We start from the raw sequence: 10,414 nt of genomic DNA, 5'->3' as shown, positions 1-10,414 counted from the left end.
CTTCGGTGCTATGCACAGGCAGTCCCGCAGAGGCGGGAGAGTGAGAGGGCTGTCCAGTGCCTGCTCCACCTCACATACCACAGAGACAGTGGCTGCAGCTGTACACTGTGGTGAAGTAAAGCCACATAATCTGAAGTGCTTTCTACAGCAGAGGGGTCCTCAGCAAGTATGTCAGCCTTCCTCTGTGCTCCCTCCAGGGAGACGCCTTCCCTGCATCCCAGTCCAGCCAAGAACTCTTCCTGCATGTTTGATACTGGGAGTGTAACAAGCTTAATTTCATGAAAAGATCTCTAGGGTTGGCAATATGAAGTCCTGTAGAATTATTTCTGACCCACACAGTGATCTGAGTGACTTTAAAATATGGTTGTAAGGCCACTAAAATGAATTAAAAATGGGTAAAGATGACTCAAAAAGGCCCTTCTGAAATAGAGATCATCCTTCTCCAGAAGTGGCATCCAGAAAAGTAAGAGTGCACAGAAAACAGATTCTGTGAGGCATGGGAGAGCCCCGTTCCTTGATTTGTGTCTCCTCATCCACCCCACTACACGGCTCCTGTGTGAGGAAGCATCCAGGCATCTAGGACTACCTGTTTGAGAACATCTTGTTTAAGACACATCTTGGACGCTTCCACCACAGTTCATAGCCTGGTGCCAAAGACACTAAAGACTGGCTTTTGTTTATCATTTCTGTCTCATTTTCGTTCCATGTCACTGGTGATTGAACCTAGAGCCTCAGGCATGGCAGGCCGCTGCTCTACCGCCCGGTGAAGAAGCCCCGTCCCTGCCCAACCTACTGTTCCTGGTGACTTTGGCTAGGTCACGTAGCCTCTGAGCTGACTGAGAAAGCACTGATTAGCTCTGAGATTCTTCCCAGCATTACCCTTTATGAGATTTGTAGCTGTGGGTCAGCGGGACTGCTCAGTGAGTAAAGGTACTTACTGGAGGCCTAGGTTGACCACCAAGCTCCATATGGTAGGAGAGAACTGGCCCCTGAAAGTTGTTTTCAGACCTCCACATGTACACCATGGCATGCACATACCCCATCCCAAATACACACAAATGAATGAAATGTAATTTTAAAAGTTGCTTTTTAGAAAAGACCTGTAGCTGCATTAGATGAGCCATAAGTAAAATCAACAGACTAGAAAGGACTCACTTGAGGAGCTTAGAAAATGGATCGCCTGTGCTCCAGTAAGGCGACTGTGTCAGCGTCCGGTTGGATCTTACCTCTGGAATGTGACTCTGGAGAAGCATGTCGTCAGTCTTCTCATAAGTGCCTCATTGCAGCCTGCATATTCACCCATGCCATGTAAAAACTGCCTTCAGCCAGATGTGGTGGCACACGCCTTCAACCCCAGCACTCAGGAGGCAGAGGCAAGTGGATCTTTGTGAATTTGGGACCAGCCTGGTAAACAGAGTTCCAGGACAGCCAGGGCTACAAGCAAGACCCTGTCTCAACAACAACAAAACCTGCATTCGGATTTTTTTTTCTTGTTTTGAGGCAATGTCTTACTATATAGCCCAGACTGATGTTGAACTTGTGGCCCTCTTGCCTCAGTTTGCCACGTAAGACATTTATTTATTTATTTGAGTCCTGAATGAAGGTTGAACCCAGGGCCTTGCATATTAGACAAGCACTCTGCCACACTGAGCTACTTGCCTAGTCCTTCAAAAAAGGAATTGTTTGTGTGTATGTGGTATATGCATGTATGTACACATGTGTGCAGATGTGTGCTCAGGTGCCCTCCCCTCTGCCATGCCCTGCCTTATTCCCTTGAGACAGGGTCACTCACTGAACCTGGAGCTCCATGGTTTTCGGTTAGACTGGTGGCCAGCTAGTCTCAGCAACCAGCATCTAACACCCCTGGTGCCGGGGACAGGTGCACGTGACCCCACAGGTGCTGGGGATTTGAACTCAGGTCCTCAAGCTTGTGCAGCAAGCACTCTTCCCCACTGAGCCATTTTCCCAGCCTCAATCAAATTCTATTAACTAGAAATAAGGGCATCTGAGGATCAAATTACATCATGTTCTTTGCTGGTCAGTTTTCTGAAAACCATCCTTTCATCTCAGATGAAAGGTGTGACTTTAAAAAAAAATCGTTTTAGAGTGTGTCAGTTGGCTTTTTATTTCCTTTTCAATGTCTCTCCCCACGAGCAGGGGTGATGTTTCTCCATGTATTAGCAGGAGCTGTGGCCTGAGTGAACATTTTCACTGTCAGTAGTCAGGGTTACACGATGCTCTGGTGCTCTGTGAGGTCTGTCCTCCGGTCCCTGCCTTCAGGGGTCACCTTTTGTCTGCTGGGAAAGAGATGTGAGATGAGAAGTCTCTGCCTCCATGACACAGCGCAGTCCAAATAGCTGAGAAAGAAGCGCCTGTGTGTCCTCGCCCTGGCAGCTTTTATCTCTGGCACTTCAGTTGAGAACAGGATGGAGCACCCTGAGATCACAGCGTGGAAGGATGTTATCTTAAGTCTTAAAATCGCCGAGTAAGGCAGCCTTCGTATATGTAAACCCTGTAATGGAATTCAGCCTCAGAAAGGCTGTTACTCGCTTGGGGGTAATTAAGACTCTACCGCCAAAATGTCTAGTTAGAGTTAACCCCAAAAGAGCAAATGGCAACCCAGGATGGTTATTCTGCCCGGCTTCCTGGAAGGGCGCATTCTGTGGGTCCACACGTGACCACTTTGGCTTTTCCTCTAAGAATCCCTCTTCATTCTTAGAACACGTGGCTTCCCTGTATTTCTGAGGGTTGGTTATGTAAGACATTAGAGAATTGCTTGAAAAAAGTCTGCATGATTCCTGCCCCAAATTTCAGCAGCTGGAGATGAGCAAGAAAGTGAGAAAAGCCCATGGCATACCAAGTGAACACAGCGAGTGGGTGGAAGCTGATAGGAAACGAGGGGGAATAAAAAAAAAAAAAAAACCCCAAAAAACCGAAAGTGGGATTTTGAGGCTGGCTCTTCTGAGGGCCTTGGTCAGGATGAATGCTTGTGTTCTCTGCAAGGTTTTCAGGAGTGGCTAAGAGCCTCAGAGTAAAAATAGATGCTTTTAATTTTCCTATAGAGTTTTTATCTCAAGAACTGCAGTGGCCTTGGAAGAATGCTCCTTCCTCCTGATAAAGGCCCTTGTAACAGCCGGGCTGTGGTCTCTGTTCTCTGGGAATAGTCCACAAGCTTTGCCCACTGGGTGAGCCTATGAGAGGGCCTGGCACTCTTCTTTGGGAGTAATAGTAAGAAATCAGAAGCTCTGAAAAATGGAGATCTGCTCTGACCTACTGATGGTAAGCTGCTGCAAGCCGCAGGAAAATGTAGTGGAACCCAGCTACTATGACAAAAGCTACTACTTGGAAAAGGCAAGGACTTTTCCGAAGGGCAAGCCATGGCTTCAGAAGTCTTGGTGATATTTTAGTTTTTGTATATATATTAGCTGGTTCCTAAGATGATTTTCTTGTGTGCTTCCAAGAACTTCTAACAGTGTATTCATCTAAAATACCTATCAAGCATCCAAGGCCAAATGATCTCCTGAACTAAGGAGAAGTTATGGAAACAACACCTGTCTCCTAGGTCAGGTGGATAGATTTATTTCTTGTGCAATTTTAGGTGAGACCCTCCTTTCTTATACAGTCTCACTAACATAGACTCCTAACTTCTTACCTAACCACTTGTAGGAATGTAGACTGAGCACATAAATCCCCTTTTCTTGATACACTAACCGATCATTAGCTCTCAGTGGACCTCCTCCTTTACCACTCCCTTTTTGGGCTGTAAAAGAAAGCCTGATGGTCACTCCCTGAGGAAAACTCTTGTCTGTCTTCATGACCCTGTAAGAACTCAAGCCTGGTGACTGTACTCAGCCAGAGGATTGCTATTGCTTGGGTTTATAACTAAATACCTCAGAGACTTGAGAGAACTAAGAGAGATAAGGAGAGGTATAAGGAGACTTGGAGGAGGATTTGAGGGAGAGGACTTGAGGACGAGACGGAGAAGAGAAAAGAGAATGGAAGAACTAGATGGGTAAGAACTGGAGAGGAACAGACTGAGATGGGGAAGAAGTAGATTGAAGGGCTAGAAGGAAAACTAGAGAAACAAGATGGAAGATGAGGAAGGAACAAGATGAGAGAGAAGGAGACGGGAGAGGAGCTGATATGAGAAAGAACTAGATGGATGAGAACCTAGATGGGGTGGAACTAAGATGAGAGAATTAAGATAGAACTTAGAGGGGACCACAGGTAAATGTAGAGAGAAATCAGGCAAGAAAGGAGCTAGGCATGAGAGCAGAGTAGAAGATATGTAGACAGAGAACTGATACAGAATAATGAAGTATATGGACAAAGAAGTTTCATGTACATAGATTTATTTCTTTTCATCAAAGATTAAATTTTCAGCTGGTTGTAGATTCTTCCCGGACCCTGGGAGGGGACTCTCAAGGGGCTGGACGCCCATAGTCCCTGATAGTAATCCATGTCTTCACAGAGAGCTGTATTAAAGCGACCATCTCCATTCACTTCTCCTAAAATGAATAAATTGACCCTGGAGGGGCCAGAGGAGAGCTTCCCGTTGATCCCTGAAGGTTCATTGGAATGAACTGAGAGCAGACTGTGAGGAGAAAGGACATTCCACTTATGAATGTAGAATCTCACAAGAGCACTGGCTCAGTAGGTAACCCAGCCAGGTGCAGGCTTCTCTGCCTTTCTGCAAAGGGCATGGCGGGTGGGGAGATGTAGGCAAGTCCAGGGGTAGTAATATCTAAGGAGAATGTAGCTTCTGACAAAATGTGCCGTTCCTCAGCCTCCCTTTCTAGAACATGAACTTACTGACTCCTTGGAAAGGGACAGCTTTGACAAGTCTGGGCTTTCATCAGATAAAAGGATAATGGAACAAAGCCTCTTCCAGTGTCTGCTGTCAGCTAAGAGACTTTAGTCAGCATCCAAGGGTGCTGCGTTCGTGTGTGTGTGTGTGTGTGCGTGTGTGTGTGCGCGTGCACGCGCACGCGCACGCACTGGTTACACACAGCTGTGCTTATGAAGAAGCTGGAGCAAGAGGACACTGGGAGTCTTCCTCTATTGCTCTCAATCTTGTTGCCTCAATACAGGCTCTCTCATAGAAAAAGAATCTCACCAGTTTGGCTAGGCTCGCTGGTGAGCAAGCTCCTAAGATCTGCCCGTGTCTGCTTCTCCAGGGCTGGGGTTACAGGCACCAGCAGTCATGCCTGACTTTTTACACGAGGGCTTAGGGTTCAAACTCCAGTTCTCATGCTTGTAGAGCAAGCGCTCTGACCCATCCATCTCTTAAGCCCCTAGGGTGTCATATTTTGAGGCAAGATTCCCTGGGCTTGTTTACTTCAAAGTTAGGGGAAGAAGTAGGAAGAAGGCATACGCAAACATAAGGCAGTCTCATACTGCCTGTCATCTTTGACATTCAGGGAAGCCTGGCTATCAGGCCTTGGAGCTTCCTGGGAGTGCTTCATTCTGCATGTCTCCTCCTGCTGACCCCGGGTTTTGAGCAGGGCCTCTGGGCCTCTCTCTGTTGAGAGAATGCACACAAATATCCCCCTAAGCAAACTGGAAGGGCCTCAGATACGACAACCAACCAACCAACAGCCGTGGGTAGCCAGCCTGACAGAGCAGCAGAGGCCTGACCCAAGCAATTGTCCCCTGCACTTTGGCAGGCAGCTAGGTCAAGGTAAGCCGAGGCAGAAGCCTCTTTCAAGGCTTTCCCAATAGATGCTCATCAAGCCAAAGTGTAGGTAGAAGCATGCGAACCTTGTACTGGTTTGTGATTATTTCCTGCAGCATTTTACAGGCTTCAGCTGTGCGGTGAAGCCCACGTTACTAACGTTGCTGATGAGCCCAGTCAGGTCACAGTGATGATGCCGATTCTGCTTGTAGCCAGGATGGGCCTCCTTGACCTGCCGGCTACAGGAGGATTGGGATGAGTGGGACCTGACTCTGCCACGCTTCCTTTTACTGCTGCTGCTGTTTTCATTCAAAAGAAAAGAGGTCTCAGATGCGTAGAGTCAGGAGAGCAGGTACCAGACAGCACAGGTCAGCCCCGAAGAGATTCCACTTTGAGGAACCTTAAGTATCTTCAGATGTGGCCCTCGCCCTCCTGGTGTTCATCTGCTCCTCTCAAAGACTCGTGTTCTGTAGGACTGGGGATGCAGCTCTGTGGCAGAGTACTTGTCTAGCGTTTGAAAGGCCCTGGGTTTGACTCAAGTACTGAAGTGTTCTCCACTGGGAAGCCCCTCTGGCCCTGGGAAAGCTTGGCTGCGCTAAAAGTTCTGAGTTAGTACCAGGAGTGGTGCTGTATGCCTGTAATCCTGGTACTTAGGAGGTGGAGGCAAGAGGATCAGGAGTTCAAGGCCAACCTGGGCTACATTCAACCCTGTCTCAACATCAGCAACCACACCCCCCCCCCGAGACCCCAAATAAAACAAAATACATGCGTGTGTGCACACACACAGTGTATTCTCAAATCTTGGTCATTTTCACTTCTGGAGGTTTTAATGATTTCTCCACCTTACCTGACCAAAGCAATGCCATTGTTATTTCGGGGCAACAGATTCCTTAAATGGTCACTATGGTTTGTGTTCCAGGTTCTGACCTAGCTGTTTGCTATAAAAGGATATAGTTCTAGTTTGCTTTCTGTTGATGTGATGAACACCGTGACCAAAAGCGACTTAGAAGAGGAACAGGTTTACGAGGCTTCCACTTCCAGGTCTGAATCCATCGTTGCGGGAAGTCGGGGCAGGAACTCAGGGAGGAACTGAAATAGAAACCTCAGAGGAATGCCCCTACTGGCTTTCTCAGCTGCCTTTTCCCCTACAACCCAGCAATGGGCTGTGCCCTCCTCCTCCATTCATCTCTTGCATACGTTAATTTCTCACGTTCATGACCACAGGCCAATCTGATGGAGATAGTTCTTCAACTGAGGTTTGCTCTTCCCAGGTGACAATTGTTATGTCAAGTTGACAATAAAAACGAACCAGGATGATGGCTAAAACAGAGGGGGGCACCAGGGACTATGACACCTTTGACTGTCTCTTCTCAGCAGGCCTTAGACACACACAGTTGGTGTATAAAGCCCGGAGAGCTGAGACCTCCTACTTGCCTGACTCTTTTATTTCAAAGATCAGCACTTTGATAACCTTGGGGTCACACCCTGTGATGAAGGCCAGAGTCCTCAGCTCACTACTAAATTGAGAGCAAAGGGAAGTACTGTCACAGGTGCAACCTGTTGGCTGGTTGATAATTCACCACCCTCACACCATGCGGGTACACTGGGAGAGTTCTCAGGCAGACTATCCTGCTGGGGGACTCTCTGCCCTCCTGCATTACCCAACAGCAGCGCCTTCGTCCGGCCTCGGCAGCTGCCAGCAGAGGCACCCGCACATCCTGGCTTGCTGGTTCCAGGGAGGCCCTGTCAGCCCAGCCCTGGAGCCCTGACACCTGAGCCAGGAGCCTGTGGGGAAGACAATGACGTCACCGGGTGCCTGGAGTCCAAGGCCATTCAGACTAGAGCTGTAGGAGCTCTGCAAGGCTTGGAGAGAGGAGGTCATGGCAGGTGGAGATGTGAGCTCAAGTTATAGGGTGAAGCCCCAACAAATAGATACTGGGGAATGGCGTTTGGTTTTATTTATTTATTATTTATCCCAAAGTTTCTCTGTGTAACAGCTCTGGCTGTTCTGGAACTTGCTTTGTAGACCAGGCTGGCCTCAAACTCACAGAATCCACCTGCCTCCTGAGTGCTGGGATTAAAGGAGTGGGCCACCACCACCTAGCCTGGTCTTATTTATTTAATTTTGATTTTGATTTTTCTTGAGACAGGGTCTCACTATATAGTCTTGTCTGACTTGGCATTTATTATGTAGACCAGGCTGGCCTCAAACTCACAGAGATCTGCTTGCCTCTGTCTTCTGAGTGAGGGGATTAAAGGCATGTGATACTGCACAGAACTTCAGTTTGATTTTTTTAAAAAACATTTTTAGCTGGGTGGTGGTGCATGCCTTTAATCCCAGCACTCAGGAGGCAGAGCCAGGCAGATCTCTGTGAGTTCGAGGCCAGCCTGGTCTACAGAGTGAGCTCCAGGACAGGCACCAAAACTACACATAGAAACCCTGTCTCAAAAAACCAAAAAACAAAAAAATTTTTTTTTCTTATGTGCATGTGTGTGTGTGCATGTCTGCATGCCACAGCGAATGTGTGGAGGCTGGGGAACAACTTTTAGGAGTTGCTTCTCTTCTTCCACCAGGTGGGTCCAGGAGATCAAACTCAGTTCCCTGGGCTTGGCGGCTTGTGCCTTTACTGAAAGAGCAGTTCAGTGACTCTAATCCTGATTTTTTTTGAGACAGTTGTGTTTCACCGTGACTGGCTGGAATAGTGTTTTAGTCAAGGAGAGAGCAGGAATGGAGGCCTCTTGGGGGGAGGGAATGTGGTGTCAGGCCTCTGTCCAGTCTGTAGGAATCTAGCTAGTGGCATAACCCTGATGGGCCTGTTTCCTCATTAGTTGGGTTGCTCCTATCAACATTAAAAGATTGTTGGGCCTTAATGTAAAGGAGTTCACTGTGACCCCCTGTGGTGAGTGCTCAATAGCTCTGATCACTAAGTGATCGCTGCAGGTGAACTGTGTAGATTAATAAACCGAGGGCCGGGCTGGCTGAGCTGGCCTCAGTCCAAGACCAGCCTTCTGCTCTGTACTTACAGTCAGTCAGCATATCGGCCAGCTCCCTGCCTGCCTCTGGCAGCCGGCCCAGACACCCAGAATACAAGTCTTCCTAGGGCACATCCTGGGGAATACCTGCCAAACGGGCTCTGCGACTTCTCAGCCTGTCCCAGACCTCACCCCATCCAGGCTGGGTGGGAGTGAAAGGTCAGGACCATGGCTGTCAGCCCCACCTTAGCCGGGTCCCTTCATCTCACAGCTGGCCCCACCTCTCTGGTGACTGAGCCTCCAAGTTCAGTTTGTCCTTCACACCTGTGATAAGCCCCTTCTGTTCACACCTTCACCCTCACATACACCCATGGAGAGCTCTAGGCTTGGCTGCCGAGCAAGAGCCTTCTGGGACCTCATTTAAAAAAAAAAATCTATGCCAAGTCACACCCAGACCAGTTTGATCAGACTCTCTGGGAGGGGGACCTCCTTCTTGATCCACACCCATCAGCAACTTCTGACACTCCTGGGATGACTGCGAATGTGCAGGCCAGGTGGGAGGTGGAAAGCAGAAGCCGTTTATGAGAAATGCAGAGTGGCAGGGCCCTGCCGCGTTTGAAATAAGATTCTCCAGGGATTCCCAGAACTGTCAAGGGTCAGGGACACCACCTTTTGCTGGCCCAAGAGCACTGCCGAGGAGTTTACACACATACCATCTCATGCAGTTCTCACATCCCTCCCAATACTTACTCGTCTTTGGCAAACAAGGAAACAAATCTGCCATTCATCCTGGAGTCCTTATTTAATTAGCACCTATGTGAGGCTCTGAGAGGTTTGGACTAAGAACAGGTTAGAGGCTGGGGAAGGGCTCAGAGGCCATTGGAATGTGGACATCAACCTCCACTCACTGTGTGTTTCTGGGCCACTTCCTCAGCCTCTCTGAGCCGGGGTTGCTTCTTCAGAACAAGGTTAATTAATCGCACTGCACACCGCTGGGGTCATGATTGGGTGACCAGCCCTGGGGCTAGGTGAGAGCAAGAAAGGTCTCTGTTGTAACAAAGCCACCGGGTGGCCGTGAGCGAGGGAGGCTACCAGCCGAAGAGGGCTCAGGCCAGGAGCGAGCTCAGGGGAACCTGCGGAAGCACAGCCCCTGTGCAGACCAAGCTGCCGGGTCCCCGCCCTCCCGGACAGGCTGTCTGCCCCCTGACCCATGCAGAGACGGGTCTCGGGTCAGCCCATGATGGGTAGCATGAATTTGGACCCCAGAGCACTCCCTTTCCAGGCTAAAGCCCTTTGTGACTTGGCGAGGTAAACACCGGCAAGCTCTCTGGTCCTGGGGTAGGTCTCACGCTGATGGTCCCTGCAGGGGGTGGCCTCCGGTGCGGCGGGCGGCGGCGCCCCCTTCCGGCAGACCCGAGCACTGCAGCGCTCGCCCGCCCACCCGCCGTGCGCGGCTGGTGGCTAGGTGGAAACGCCACCCCCACGCGTGGTCTGGGCGATCGGCCTAGGGGGCTCCGGGGTCCTCCAAGCGTACTGTTGTCTGCTGTAATTTAATTGTCTCCCCCGAACGCGTCGCTAATTAACTCCTTTCTCTAAGAGCCGCCGCACCCTCTCCCCTGCTGTTGCGGATTAATTACGATGCCCAGGCGAGGGCTTTCTCAGCCTCGGCGGGCTCCGTAGATGGGCCTCGCCGCCCAGGGCTGGCCTTCCCTTTCCATCGTCATGCGCTGTTGTGCCTGGACACTGTGAGCAATCTCTACAGTCTTG

Source organism: Peromyscus californicus, unplaced genomic scaffold (assembly GCF_007827085.1).
Source record: "Peromyscus californicus insignis strain IS unplaced genomic scaffold, ASM782708v3 Scaffold_15__1_contigs__length_86483966, whole genome shotgun sequence".
Classification (NCBI taxonomy): domain Eukaryota; kingdom Metazoa; phylum Chordata; class Mammalia; order Rodentia; family Cricetidae; genus Peromyscus; species Peromyscus californicus.
The sequence above is the reverse complement of the archived record's forward strand: the minus strand, read 5'-3'. Positions refer to the sequence as shown.